Source organism: Triticum aestivum, chromosome 3A (assembly GCF_018294505.1).
Source record: "Triticum aestivum cultivar Chinese Spring chromosome 3A, IWGSC CS RefSeq v2.1, whole genome shotgun sequence".
In the NCBI taxonomy this organism is placed as follows: Eukaryota; Viridiplantae; Streptophyta; class Magnoliopsida; order Poales; family Poaceae; genus Triticum; species Triticum aestivum.
Window position 1 is genome coordinate 578,124,632 of NC_057800.1, and position 15,617 is coordinate 578,140,248.

The window sequence follows — 15,617 nt, forward strand, 5'->3', positions numbered from 1 at the left end:
ATCCTCAGATGTTTATCCCCTCCGTCTGCAATGTGTAGTACTACGTTAGGACAACCCTAGCTCTGCCTATCGTCATGTTATGCCTTGTGATGCATTGTTTGCTCTGTATTTACTATTTCTTCCCCCTCTTCTCCGTGGTAGACCCCGAGACCGATGCCGCCCCTGTGATCGGCTACGTCGACGACGACCCCTCCTTGCCAGAGCAACCAGGCAAGCAAACCCTCCTTGAGCATTCCGATATCGCCCATTTCTTTCCCTCTCATGCTTGCATTAGAACTGCTACTGCTTTCTGTATGATCCTACTCTGATTCATAGCCTGTTTTGTTACCCGCTTTCATACCTTACCTGCTTATCCTAAACTGCTTAGTATAGGTTGGTTAGTGATCCATCAGTGACCCCAACCTTGTCCCCGTTGCCTCGCTTTATGTTCGATGACTCAATCAACATGATCGACGTCCAGGCCCCAACACTGCACATCACTTTCCCCTTTTGTTGCTCGACTCTGCAGAGTTACCATCGAGTGCCGAGGGTGGAACCTCATACATCACTCCTAATGAGATCTCTGTAGTGTAGCTATACGGTCGAGGTCATCGAGGGTGATTTCCTCCTTAACCACTTCCGTTACGGCTCTGTCGTGTAGCCCCTCAAGTGTGAACCTCGAGGGTGGATCCTCTTATGTCCACCTTGATGATTACATCGAGTGTAATTCACTGGGGGTGATTCCTCGGGTTTTCCCCTTGATGTTTGGACACATGGTTACTACGGTTACTATGACTTTACATTGAACCATGTTACTAAAGAGGGGTACCCGCGCGAGCTTAATAGCAAGTGATGTGGAAATGGGTTGACCTGGAAGGTGCCCGCGAGATACTTACGAGGCGTGGCTGGGCATTCTTAGCCCTTGCCGCAAGTACTCGAGATGGGGCGACGGGGTCACATCGATCGTGAGTCTCTGCTCATTACCGCGTGCTCATAATCCACTACGATTTGGATATTTGATCCGAGGGGCCTCTGTCCTGATAGCACTAACCATCACATGGGCATAGTATGGGCGTTCTGCGTCATATGCATCAGCCGAAGCTTAATAGATGTCAGCGACTGAGCGGCGCGCGCCGGGTTGGACTGCGTAAGCTCCTGCCTTGTTAAAGGAGGTAGCTAGGTCTGCTCACTGGCCGCGTACGCAACGTGCAGGAGTTCCCGGGGAGATGGCCCATGACCCCTGGGGGCATAGGTCTAGTCCGGCGTGTTGACCTGTCTATTAAGCCTAGGTCGGTTTGCGGCGTATTGTTTGGCCGAGGCCGGGCATGACCCAGGAAAGTGTGTCCGTCCGGAGTTAATCGAGCGTGGTGGGTAAGTTGGTGCACCCCTGCAGGGAAGAAAACATCTATCGATAGCCTGTCCTACGGTAACGGACACTTGGAGTTGTATCCCGATCGATACAACTAGAACTGGATACTTGTGATGAGAAAAGAATTGTGCATGAGAAATGAATTGTGGATGAGAAATGGATAGTATTGCTCTGGGATTACTTTCTCACAGGGAGTCAAGAAAGGATCTCTGGTCGAGGTTGATAACACTACTGCTACTTTACTTTATGCTACTCTACTCCATCCTGTTGCTGCACGATGGTGGTTTCCAGAAGACGCCAGTCTTCAATAGGACTAGCTTCTCCCCCTCTTATTCTGGCATTCTGCAGTTTAGTCCACAGATACATCCCATTTCCTATGATACAGATGCATACTTAGTTTAGATCTGATGTAAGTCTTACGAGTACTTTGGATGAGTACTCACGGCTGCTTTGCTACCTCTTTTCCCCCATACCCGATTGTTGCGACCAGATGACGAATCTCAGGAGCCATATGACCCCACTGATGACTACTGCTACCCCGAGGGTGCCTACTACTACGTGACGGCCGCTGACGACTTGGAGTAGTTAGGAGGCTCCTAGGCAGGAGGCCTTGCCTTTTCGATCGTTGTTGCTTTTGTGCTAGCCTTCTTAAGGAAAACTTGTTTAACTTATGTCTGTACTCAGATATTGTTGCTTCCGCTGACTCTTGTGTATTCGAGCTTATGTATTCGAGCCCTCGAGGCCCCTAGCTTGTCATATAAAGCTTGTATTATTTTAATTTGTGTCTAGAGTTGTGTTGTGATGTCTTCCCATGAGTCCTTGATCTTGATCGTACACATTTGCGTGTATGATTAGTGTACGGTCAAATCAGGGGCGTCACACGGTGCCACCTAATGTGTTCCTCGACGTACTTCATAATCCGTCGGTCAAGATACCCACAGAGGAGGAGTTGGCTATTCCTGACCCGGAGGCCCAGTTGGTGGCGGCTTTGCATGTTATACCGGATTGGATAGTCCCATACTTGGCTTACATGAACCGGGACGAGTTACCAGATGATGAAACCTTGGCCCGACAGATAATCCGACGATGCAAGTCAATGACCATTATCAATGGGGAGTTACATCATTACAGCGTGACAGGGGCGATTCAGCGTTGTGTGTCTCCTCAAGAAGGTTGTGAGATTTTGCGTGAGATCCACGAAGGAGATTGTGGCACCATGCCGATTCAAAGTCCTTGGTGTCTAAAGCTTTTCATCTGGGCTTCTATTGGTTAACGGCTCATGCTGATGCTGAGGATTTAGTAAAAAGGTGTGACGGTTGTCAGAAATTTGCACGCCACACTCATGTTCCGTCTTAGGAGTTGAGAATGATTCCAATCACTTGGCCGTTTGCAACTTGGGGGCTAGATATGGTTGGACCCTTTAAGAGGTCCAAGGATAAAAAGACCCACCTGTTGGTGGCAATTGATAAGTTTGCCAAGTGGGTAGAGGCAGAGCCAGTCAGTAAGTGTGATGCAGCCACGACGGTCCAATTCATTAAAAAAGGTGAAATTCCGGTTTGGTTTTTCACACAGCATTATAATTGATAACGGTACTAACCTGTCCAAGGGTGATATGGAGGAATTTTGTCAACGTGAGCACATCCGGCTTGATGTAGCGTCAATAGCTCACCCCCAGTCCAATGGTCAAGCAGAAAGGGCGAATCAAGAAATTTTGAGAGGTATTAAACCCCAGCTTATGGTTCCTTTAAAGCGGACGCCGGGTTGTTGGGTGGAGGAGCTACCTTCTGTGCTATGGAGTATCAACACCACACCAAACAGATCTACAGGTTACACGCCTTTCTTCATGGTTTATGGAACAGAGGTGGTTCTCCCTAGTGACATCCGTCATGACTCGCCTTGTGTGACGGCTTACATTGAAGCAGACAATGAGAAGGCACGCCAGGACTCACTAGACTTGTTAGATGAGGAGCGTGATTTAGCAGCAACACGTTCGACGATTTATCAACAAGACCTCTGACGTTATCACAACCCTCGGGTTAAGACCAGAACTTTTCAAGAAGGCGATCTGGTGCTCCGGCTCATCCGTGATCAGACTGATATGCACAAGTTATCCCCACCTTGGGAAGGACCTTTTGTGGTCAGCAAAACTTGCACAACGGGTCATACTACCTTATCAATGTTCGAGAGCATAAAGACTCACGCAAATCGGAGGAGGAGACCCAGCGGCCATGGAACATAGCTCTTCTTCGGCCTTACTATACTTGAGCCACATGCTCTTCTTATGTACATACTTATGACAATGTATATATTATATAATAAACCAGAGCCTTAGCTAAAGCGGGGTCTCTGTTCTTTTTTACATCATGTGTGGTTCCACAAGGGTTTCTACTTATAAAGCGGAGTTCTATTAAACCGGCCTATAAAGCCACACAGATATAAAGGAAGTCACTAGGGGCCTTGGTCGTATTCAAACCATAGCTACACCTCTTGATCGGTTTAAAACCAAACATGGAGATCACTAGGGGGCTTGGTTGTATTTACACCATAGCTACACCTTTTGATAGGCTTAAAGCCAAAAGGAAATTATGTGGAACCAAAGAGAGACTGTTGCATAAAGCGCAGCTCAAACATAGGTAACCACTGAGCATATCTCAAATATTACTTGGGGGCTCCTTGCTTCTCAAAGAACAACGAGCTTGCACCCTTGTAATAGGCTATCAAGCCAGGCTTGGAAGCCAGGTGTATTCACCTAAAACCCTGGGTTATCCTGCCTCTTTAAGTAAGCCACTCTGTCCAGGTAAACCTGGTATGACCCATCGAACATTTGACAAGTCAATCTCATAGACCCTGAACTTGTCAAAGTTAAAATGGTGATTGGTTAAAGATTGAGGTCCATCTTAAAAGGCTTTGCAAAATGGTTTAACTCAGCGGCCTGGCAGCCCATGAAAAGCCTCGATTTAGGGCCTGGCAGCCCATGAAAAGCCTTGCATATTTATTTCGGATTTGCCGTTTTTAAACATCTTTTGATAAGGGATTTATGAATATTTTCTAATAAACCAGTGTTTATTACAACCCGACGTGGCTTTCAACGCTCAGTTGTCAGTACATGATCAGTTTTAAACCGGCAGTAAGTTGCTCTGGTGTGGTTTTGACTAGATGTCACCAGCATTGTACGAACAAGCCGGTGGTTATCATACCCCGGTATGGTTTTTATATGAACCGGCAAGAGGGAAAGGAGTCATCAATACTCCAGATTGGTGTTTTTACCCTTAATATAATAACAATTGGTCAGCCAATGAGATATATCATAGGTATCATCTATTTTATATCTGGTTATTACAATCTTGGTTCTCTATCCAAGTTATGTATATATTTATTGGGCATCATGACCCGTCCAGTGGTAAACCACTAGGACACTTTTAAGTTTTTATATGCAGGAACAAAAGCCATAATGGACTATGCATATAATAGCTCCCAAAGACATGACAAGTTCTCAGTAAACAAGCAAAACAAACATGCTCGATGTCATGACAGATAAAGTGTTCACGCTATACTATTACAAGGCGCTTTAAACAAGCCCAAATTGAATAATTGTTTTCATAGGAGTGGCAGACTGCAATTGATAAACTGGCTTACGGTTTATGATTCCTCATCCGGACGGCTTGAAGATTGAGGGTCATCTTGAGCGGTCGCATTCTCCTCATCCCTACCCAGTCGCTGGAAATCAGTCGTTGACCAATCGATTCCAGTTAAGTCTTGGAAAATGGATTCTTCATGAATAAGATTGGAAGGGTCAATGTCAGGAGCGTAAGTATGCTTACGGATTGGCGGAACAAGATCTTCTACATTATGAATCAGTGCAGGTTGTCTTTTCCCCTCAACATCGTAAACCGGTTGAAAATGAGATAGATGTGTGTCATCTGCCAATTTGCTTGCTATAGGCCGCATCTCCTTTGTCAGCCTTCGGAGATCGTCATTATTGAAATCTAAACCGTCTTCTTTCACACCAGGATAGCCTTTGATGATATCTACCGGTTCCAGATCTGGGATCCACGCCTTGGCCCGGATTAGCGCGGTCAGTGCACCTGACCTTGCGGCTGATCTCTTCAGTTCATCCAACCGGGCAGGCAGCATGGCTAGCTTTTTGATGGTTTCTTTTATTAGCGTTGGAGGAGGCTTGTTATAAGCTGCCGTGCAAATCGCCCACTGGGATCCATAATACAGCTGGTCTATTAAAGTATAGGCCGCTTTAAGCTTCATCCGCATGTCGGAGCCAAGATGAGTAACGCGGGTTCCTGGAACAGTAAGGCATCAGTAAGCCGGTCTTTGATAAGATATTATGGATTGGAAAAACTTCATATGCAAATACTCACCAAAGATAGCAGAGGTCATGGCATTAATCTGCCGCTTTAACCTGGTCAGTTCTTCAACCACCAGTTTCAGGGCTGCTTCTGTGTCTTCGGCCTTCTTTGTTAAACCGGCCTTCTCTGTCTCCCAGTCTGCACGCTCTTTGTTAAAGGTTTCTTTGAGTTTCTCCATGGCTGCTAAGGCATTTGTTAACTCTTCCTTGGCCTTGGAAGCCTCTGCTTGCTGAGATTTGACATTCTCCTAAAGGTCAGCGGTTTGAGCATCCCTTTTACTCAGCTCGGCCTGCAAAGGCAAGATATATCATTCATGGGTTATGTATATTTGAAGTACCAAGCGTATAACAAGTTATGCACTTTGTACTTGGGGGCTAATGCCTATTGGCTATATCATTAGATATTTTTGCAAAGTCCCAAGTACAATGCACACATTATCCTTGACACTTGGGGGCTAATGTACATCTGTTCAAAGTTGAAGCATTGATTCAAGACCCGATTTACCTTGGAAAGATAAACCGGCCCTTGGGGGCTACACAGATGAAAACTACATGCATACAACAATTAAGTACCGGTTTATTTCACATGATTACCTGACATATGGAGGATGTCGGTGTCAAAACCGGCGGATCTCGGGTAGGGGGTACCGAACTGTGCGTCTAAGGCGGATGGTAATAGGAGGCATGGGACACGATGTTTACCCAGGTTCAGGCCCTCTTGATGGAGGTAATACCCTACGTCCTGCTTGATTAATCTTGATGATATGAGTATTACAAGAGTTGATCTACCACGAGATCGTAGAGGCTAAACCCTAGAAGCTAGCCTATGGTATGATTGTTGTCGTCCTACGGACCAAACCCCCCGGTTTATATAGACACCGGAGGGGGCTAGGGTTACACAGAGTCGGTTACAAGGGAGGAGATCTACATATCCGTATTGCCAAGCTTGCTTTCTACGCCAAGGAAAGCCCCATCCGGACATGGGACGAAGTCTTCAATCTTGTATCTTCATAGTCCAACAGTCCGGCTAAAGGATATAGTCCGGCTGTCTGGAGACCCCCTAATCCAGGACTCCCTCAGTAGCCCCTGAACCAGGCTTCAATGACGATGAGTCCGACGCGCAGTTTTGTCTTCGACATTGCAAGGCGGGTTCCTCCTCCGAATACTCCATAGAAGATTTTGAACACAAGGATAGTGTCCGGCTCTGCAAAACAAGTTCCACATACTACCATAGAGAGAATAATATTTGCAAAAATCTAATCTGCTGACACGTTTGACAGCATGACATCACGCCACGGCCCGGTCATTATTAGAACCGTTTTTCTCAACCAGCTACTGCACACATCGCGAGGTGGTTTCCTTGGCACGTGTTGTCGAAGCAGAGATCGTGTCCCCTTACCACGGGATTCTCATCAATACGGGTGCGGGTAACCCAACCATGCCATCAATTACGGCGCTTGGGGGATAAGAGGTTTTACCAGGCAAGTGGGGAGGCGCATCGCCTCTTCCGCCCTTATGAAGGGATTAGCATTCACTCTTTTCACCCACGCCCTCTTCCCGATTCATTCCATTCTGCTCAGGCTCCAGTGCCCAAGCGTTCACCTTCTCTATCCACAAAAGGTCTTCCAAAGATGTCCAGATCCGGAGCAGGAGGCAAATGGATGGCCTCTACCATCCGAGAGAAGGATATCAAAAAGCTTCGGGAGGCCGGGTATCTAGTCAAGAAAATCAGCCACCGTCTCCCGACGGCGGGACAGATCGTCCCTACCCCGGAACCCCATGAGAGGGTTGTATTCCTCCCTCACTTTGTCCGCGGGCTAGGGTTTCCCCTCCACCCGTTCGTCCGTGGCATCATGTATTATTATGGGATCGATCTTCACGATCTGTCCCCTAATTCCTTCCTCAACATATCGACATTTATTGTCGTGTGCGAGGCTTTTCTCCGTATTTCGCCGCACTTCGGTTTATGGCTGAAGGTTTTTAATGTGAAGCCCAAGGTGGTGGGCGACGAGCACGCCGAGTGCGGGGGTGCTATGGTGAGCAAGATGCTCAACGTCGTATGGCCAATGGGAACCTTCAATGATTCTGTCAAGGAGTGGCAACAGCAGTGGTTTTACATCACTGAGCCATGCGGCAAGGAATGGGCCGCCTCTCCCGAGTTTCGATCCGGCGCCCCTCTACGACTTACATCCTGGGTCAAGAAAGGCCTGGACTGGTCCTCGTCCGACGAACTGTCGGTGCTTCAGACGCGCGTTAAAGATATGGCAGATAAGAACATTGAACTTGTCAATGTAGTCCCGGTGATGTTAGTCTGCTGGATACTGCCTTGTCAACACCGGACTTGCAATCTATGGGGTTTTGATCCGGCCAGGCACCAAACTTTGTGAAGGTTCTTTGGCTCCTCAAATGAGGACATTTGGAAGGTGCTTTTCAAGTCCAGCAAATCATGGCCGGACTCCACCGAAGACCGCGGGTACCAACTGTCCCGCCCTACAAGTTCGGTGAGTTTATCAAACTTTTCTATCCGCATGACCCAAAGGAAGCGCTTAACGCATGTTTATTCAACTCCCCCATTGTCCGGCCCCGTTGCCCGAAGACCCGGCCATCCCACTTCTGACGAAGATGCTGGTCCCGGCGGCCTACAAGGTGCCGAAGAAGACGGCCGAAAAGGAGGCCAAAAAGACCCGGGGCAGCCTTCGTCGTCGCGGCACTTCGGACACAATACCCGAAGGCTCTGATGCCCGTTCCGCCTCCGAAGAGGATAAAAAGGAGGAGGAAGACGAATCCCCTGCGGGGGGAAGGAGGAAGAGGGCGGCCTCCGTACCCTTGGAGGCCGAACTGCCCAAAAGGGGAAGGGCTTCTCTTCCGGAGGAATCCACTGCTGCCGTCGACAGGGGCCTGGCATGGGATCCCAGGGCCCAGCCCCTGGTCAACTCGTAAGTATATAAAATCCGAGTACGTTTAAGCGTCCGGACTCATCATGGCTTAGTATTTTAACCTTAAGCCATATTTTTTGGTAGTCCAGTGAGGTCCTGTACCAAACAATCCTCATCAGAGGACCTGCTGAGCTCGAATGCTATGGAGAGTGGGACGCCCCAAAAGGCCCCTTCCTCCAAACAGGTGCATAACACCGAGGCTTCGTCCCAGAAGGACCCCGGCCAAGGAGGAAAGGAAGAAACCGTGAAGGCGGCGCCTGGAGGTCAAACCGCAGGGGGTGGACATGTGGGGGAAAAGATTCCCATAGGGTCTGACGGCGGGGGCCACCCTGAGTTCGGCTCCTCACGGGATGCGATTCCAGAGGTTTATAGGGCTCCAGAATCAAGAAGGCAGCCTTCTTCGGCTAGAGGGGGCATGCCTGTTCCGCCGGCGACCTCTGTCCATCCAGAGGTGTCGGATGCTTTGTTGGTGGCGTTACGAGACGCCTCCATTGTTGACGAACACCGTGCCCTTATGGGTGCGGTGATTGAGAAGATTCAGTCAACCGAGAGCGGACTGAACGAAGCCTATATCAGCCTTATAAGAGGCTTTGAGGTATGTTTCATAAGTTGCCGAAGAGTGTCATAGTATAGATAGTAGCCCCTGATACCCTATTCAGTGAAAGAAGGAACCATACAAGGGGATCGCATTGATGATCACAGGAAGACTCATTGAGTGATATTGATTTCTCTTCTGTTCCAAGAAGATACGTGTAGCGGCTGCTGCCTCTCGTACTGCGGAGATCTCCGGACTGAATCAAAGTCTGGAGCGGGCCATAGAAGAAATTGGCCAATTAAAAATGCAGTTCTGGGATAAACAAGGTACGAACAAGCGTTACATGCATTTATTGTGAAATAAATGTTCAGTATGAAATAAGTCGCATAATTTGTGCTAGGGGGTATGACCGAGGTCGAGGCCCTCAAAAGGGCTGTTGCCGAGGCCGAGAAAAAGGCGGCCACGAAGCAGACTCTTCGTGAGAAACACGAAGCCAGAGTTATTAAAGCTGAGCAGGAGCTGCAAGAGGCCGTAAGTAAATGCGAGGCCTTGGAACAAAGTTTAACGGAGAAAGAGTCCGAACTCACCAAGGCGCGTCAAGCCACGAGCGATGCCCGGGGGAAACGCAAAGCACCCTGTAGGGGATCCAAGAGGCGAGGAAGATCGCGGCGGGTAAGGCTTTTCCCATGTAAAGCAAGTATTTTAAGGGAAAACTATGTTTCTGATTGTGAATCCGGACTTCTCAGGTGTATTTGCCGAGCTACCTCACAGTATATCAGATGCCGCTCAATTCTACCGAGCCAAAGGAAGGAACACCGCCGGTAAGCCCTTTTGGTCGCAGTATTTGGCACAGAATTATCCGGTGCCTTTTGCCGATCAACTGAAACAACTGATTGAACTGCATAAGGCAGCGGAACTAGCCATGAAAGATGTGGTTATCCGGCTATGGCCTGCCGAGCCGATTCCAAGCAGCTACTTCTGGCTCGTGAGGCGGCTTGTAAGCGCTTGCCCTCAACTTAACATCATCAAGCGTTTGGTCTGTATAGAAGGAGCGCGAATGGCCTACGCCCTCACAAAGGTGCACTGGGGGAAGATGGATGCCGAAAAGCTAGTGACCGAGGGACCGCCAGAGGGGAAGGAGCACCGCAAGCCCGAATTGTATTATAAGAGTGTCCTGAAAGGATCCTACCTTGCAGCGGAGCTATGTACCAAGGACATTATATTTCCATGAATGCCGATCATGTTGTCCTTTGTAATGTTTGAACAAGGTCGTTTATATGTCACATGTTATATAGAAGTTTACCCTCCTGTGCGGTCGTTTGTATGTTAAGGTTGAGAGTTGGCCAGTCGTCGGCTTTTGCCCCCATGTAAGAAGTATGGGGGTGTTCGGGATAAACCTGAGCACTCTTTATCCCAGTTTTGGGTCCTCTGAAGGAGGTCCTCAGCACAACGAACCAGGCAATCGGACTATAGGGCTTTATCACTCTCACTTAGCCATAGGAGCTTTAGTATGGTCGGCGCAGCCCCTTGTGTTCGGAAGACCGTACTAGGGGCTCTATAAGCGCCTGATCGGAGAAAAAGCCGATCCATCACACGCTGCATTGGTTATGGCATTATGCGGGAGAAATCCTTAAAGATTTTGTGACCGCTCGAACAGCTGACCAGCTCTTGCCGTATCATGATAGTCAGTTTTCGGCTTTCTCTACTGAGGTGCTCATCCGGAAGAACCGGGACACAATCGTAGTAGTTCTCCTAGTGCTACCTTAGCCGATATAGTGGAACATAAGGTACCAAAACATGGGAGCCGGGCAAACCCAACTATTGACCCAAGACATGATTCAGAGCTGATGCATATAATGCTATAAGTTCGGGGTGCCGAACTTCCATGAAGGTGTTCGGACTTTTATTGCCGTGTTACCGGGAAAACGAAGGCCCTGGCATATTTAAGCCATATCGCTGTGTACGGATGCCATTTGACGAAACGATTTTGATAAGAAATAATCAGCAGGTAAACGTCATATAAATCCACATGTTTTATTTGAATAATACGTCTATGCGTATGGGTACAAGTAATGTGATAAAAAAGGAGTTGTGATAGCAGAACCTGCTGTGACCAGGGGGAAGAGGTTGAGTGCGGATCCGTATTATAGCCGGACGTTCGCTGCGGGGAATCTAAGGATCCCCTGACGCGTTTGAGCTGCCTCTGTGGAGTCCGTCCTGGTCAGTGCAAAGGTGAACCCGTGAAGGAAATATAAGAAATGTTTGCGCGCCGGAGGGCAGTTTTACCGCTGAGTTTGGCCTGTCATGGCCTTCGCCGGAGTGTTTAGTTGAGCTCTGGACGAGCCAGGGTATCCTTCCGCGAAGTAGTTCGGAGCCCCTTGAAGGTGTCCGGGAGCCTGGGCGTCGACTCGAGGTTCGGCTGCAAGGTGCTGCTCGTTGTTCCTGCTGCTAAGGCAGTGATGTATTTGTTGGTGCCGAAGGAAGGTTCGGCCTTGCCATGCACCGTGATGACGCCGCGTGGACCAGGCATTTTGAGCTTATGGTAGGCATAATGTGGCACCGCGTTGAATCGAGCGAACGCGGTTCTCCCGAGCAGTGCTTGATAGTCACTATAGAAAGGGGCAATTTCGAAGATTAACTCTTCGATAAGGTAAATTTTTGTGATCCGAAGATTACCTCGAGGGCAATGGAGCCTGTACAGCTAACCACCATACCTGGTATGATTCCTCTAAAAGTGGCTTTAGTGGGCTTGATCGCTGAATGATCGATGCCCATCTTGCGCACTGTGTCCTTGTAAAGCAGATTTAAACTGCTACCTCCGTCCAGAAGGACTCGAGTGAGGTGGAACCCGTCTACTATTGGGTCGAGGATTAGTGCGGCTGGATTGCCCCGATTGGCGTTAACCGGACGATCCGTGCGGTTGAAGGTGACCAGCCCTAGCTTATATTATGGGACGACGAGTTCCGTTGAGCCGCCGTCCCTAAGGGTGCATATCTGGTCCAAGTGGGCAATTTGGGTGGTATTTACCACATTCACCGATTGAAAATGGGGGGGGGGGATTTCTTTTGCCCTCCTGTGTTCGGTGACCTGGGCTCTTCGTCGCTATCGTCGCGTTGAGACCCCTCTTCGTTTTTGGTGCCTGCCTTGCCGGCTTGTTTGAAGACCTAGCATTATCTATTGGTATGGGTGGCTGGCGTTTTTGGGGTGCCATGAATTTGGCATTGGCGAGCGAGTATGCGGTCTAGACTGGATGGGCCCGGATTTGTATTTTTGGGCGGCCCTTTCCGCTGACTGGACTTTGAGCCCCTGAACCCGGCATTAACTGCCGTATTTTTAGTGTTTTCACCATACTTGCGGCGCTTGTGTTTGTTGCGTCTTGGTTTGCCGTTGCTATCCCTGGCTTGTGATATGCCAGGTTTGCTTACTGTATTGGTACTACGAGCCAACCAGCTATCTTTGCCCGCACAAAAGCGGGTCATAAGTGTCGTGAGGGCTGCCATGGATTTTGGCTTCTCTTGGCCGAGGTGCCGGGCGAGCCATTCATCACGGATATTATGCTAAAATGCCGCTAAGGCCTCTGCAACTGGATAGTCGACAATTTGGTTCTTCTTGGTTAGGAACCGGGTCCAAAATTTCCTGGCCGATTCCCCTGGCTGCTGAGTTATATGACTTAGATCGTCAGCGTCCGGCGGTCGCACGTAAGTGCCCTAGAAATTGTCCAGGAATGCCTCCGCCAGGTTCTCCCAACTTCCTATGGAGTTTGCCGGCAAGCTATTGAGCCAATGTCGAGCCGGCCCTTTGAGTTTGAGCGGGAGATACTTGATGGCATGTAGGTCATCCCCACGGGAAATATGAATGTGGAGGAAGAAGTCTTCTATCCATACCGCGGGGTCTGTAGTACCATCGTATGATTTGATGTTTACGGGTTTAAACCCTTCTGGGAATTCGTGGTCCATTACTTTGTAGTGAAGCATAAGGGGTGTGCGGCGCCTCTGTGCCGGGCTATATCACGACGCATTTCATACAAGTCTTGTCTGCTGTGTCCGGCTCGGCCGGATTTTCTTTTAGTGTATCCGGCGTGTCGATCATCGTCGCGTATTGATGCGCGCCCCCGTGATCCATATATCGATCTTGCATGTTTTGCCTTGTTTTCCAATACGTCTCACAGGTCTCGTGTGTTGCCCCGGGCCTTGGTATTTTTGTTTGAGTGGCGGCGGGGTGCAAGCCGAACTTCAGGCCGAAACGCCTCTCTGGCTCGGCCACGAGGTGGTTGGTCAGCCGCATCGTACACTGGTGATGTAGGTTTCAATGCTTCCTCCTCGAAGTGGGGTAGCAACCTGCGCTTTGGGTAATTCTTGGAGGGGCGCTCGAGTTCGTATTCCTCGGCCGCAAGGACTTTGGTCCATCTGTTTGCTAGCAGATCTTGATCAACTTGAAGCTGTTGTTGCTTTTTTTCAGGCTATTTGTTGTGGCCATAAGCCGATGCTTGAAGCGCTCCTGCTCGACGGGATCCTCAGGCACGATAAATTCTTCATCGCCGAGGCTCACCTCGTCTTCGGAGAGAGGCATGTAATTGTCCTCCTCCGATTCTCCATCCGCTGCCCGCTCTGGAGGGCTAGCTTGTTCACCCTCCTGCTCTAAATCGTGTTGGAGGGGATTATTGTCGTCTTCGGCACTATCCAGAGTGTTATTGTCTCTTGTGCCGGTATCACTACTTTTGCTATGGCGGGACTTAGAGCGGCGCCGCTGATGTCGGCGCTTGGGTTGCTTCTTGGAGGGGTCTTCCTCCGCTGTCTCGTCGCCATTGCCTTCTTTGGGGGTGTCCACCATGTATATATCATATGATGAGGTGGCGGTCCAGCGCCCTGTGGGCGGTGGCTCCTGTTCGTCTCCTACATCGTCGTCCATACCGTCGGTGTCTTCGGAGTCGAAGTCGAGCATGTCGGTTAAATTGTCGATAGTGGCTACTAAGTGGGTGGTGGGTGGGCAGCGAATTTCTTCGTCGTCCACATCCCATTCTAGCCGGACATAGTTCGGCCAAGGTTCACCTAAGAAGGAGAGAGACCTTAATGAATTTAGCACATCGCCGAATGGCGAATGCTGAAAGATATCCGCGGAGGCGAACTTCATGATCGGCTCCCAGTCGGATTCGATAGGCACGGATGCAGGCGGCTCAGAGTCCGTGGCTGGAGATGAATCCTGCGGTTCGGCGACACGACTCTCGTAAGGGGTGAAGTCTGTATCCGGCTCCATCACCACTAAGAGTGCGGCCTCCATGACGGGGTCTATCCCTCCGTCCTCGGATGGCACAATTTGCTCCGGATTGAAGGCTGGAGTAGTTGCAGATGCAATTTCCCGAACACTATCCGACGACAGAGTTACGTCATGCTCATCATGATTGTGCAGCGCACCTGAAATGGGCTCGAATTCGTCGAAGATCAAGTCTCTGCGGATGTCGGCAGTGTAGTTTAAGTTTCCGAACCTGACCTGATGGCCAGGGGCGTAGCTCTCGATCTGCTCCAGATGGCCAAGCGAATTGGCCCGTAGTGCGAAGCCGCCAAATACGAAGATATGTCCGGGGAGGAAAACCTCACCCTGGACCGCATCGTTACCGATGATCGAAGGGGCCATCGAGCCTTATGGTGACGGCACAGTGGAACTCTCAATGAAAGCACCAATGTCGGTGTCAAAACCGACGGATCTCGGGTAGGGGGTCCCGAACTATGCATCTAAGGCGGATGGTAACAGGAGGCAGGGGACACGATGTTTACCTAGGTTCGGGCCCTCTTGATGGAGGTAATACCACGTCCCGCTTGATTGATCTTGATGATATGAGTATTACAAGAGTTGATCTACCACGAGATCGTAGAGGCTAAACCCTAGAAGCTAGCCTATGGTATTATTGTTGTCGTCCTACAGACCAAACCCTTCGGTTTATATAGACACTGGAGGGGGCTAGGGTTACACAGAGTCGGTTACAAGGGAGGAGATCTACATATCCGTATTGCCAAACTTGCCTTCTACGCCAAGGAAAGCCCCATCCGGACACAGGACGAAGTCTTCAATCTTGTATCTTCATAGTCCAACAATCCGCCCAAAGGATATATGCTACGTCTTGAGCTTGCGTTGGTTTTCCCTGAAGAGGAAGGGATGATGCAGCAGAGTAGCGTAACTATTTCCCTCAGTTGTTGAGAACCAAGGTATCAATCCAGTAGGAGCCCACGCTCAAGTCCCTCGTACCTACACAAAGCGATAGCTACCCGCAACCAACGCGATTAGGGGTTGTCAAGCCCTTCACGGTCACTTACGAGAGTGAGATCTGACAGATAGAATATTTTTGGTATTTTTGATATAAAGATGCAAAGTAAAAACTAAAAGCAAAGTAAATAGCAAAACAATATAAAAGTGATGGAGATTGATATGATGAGAATAGACCCG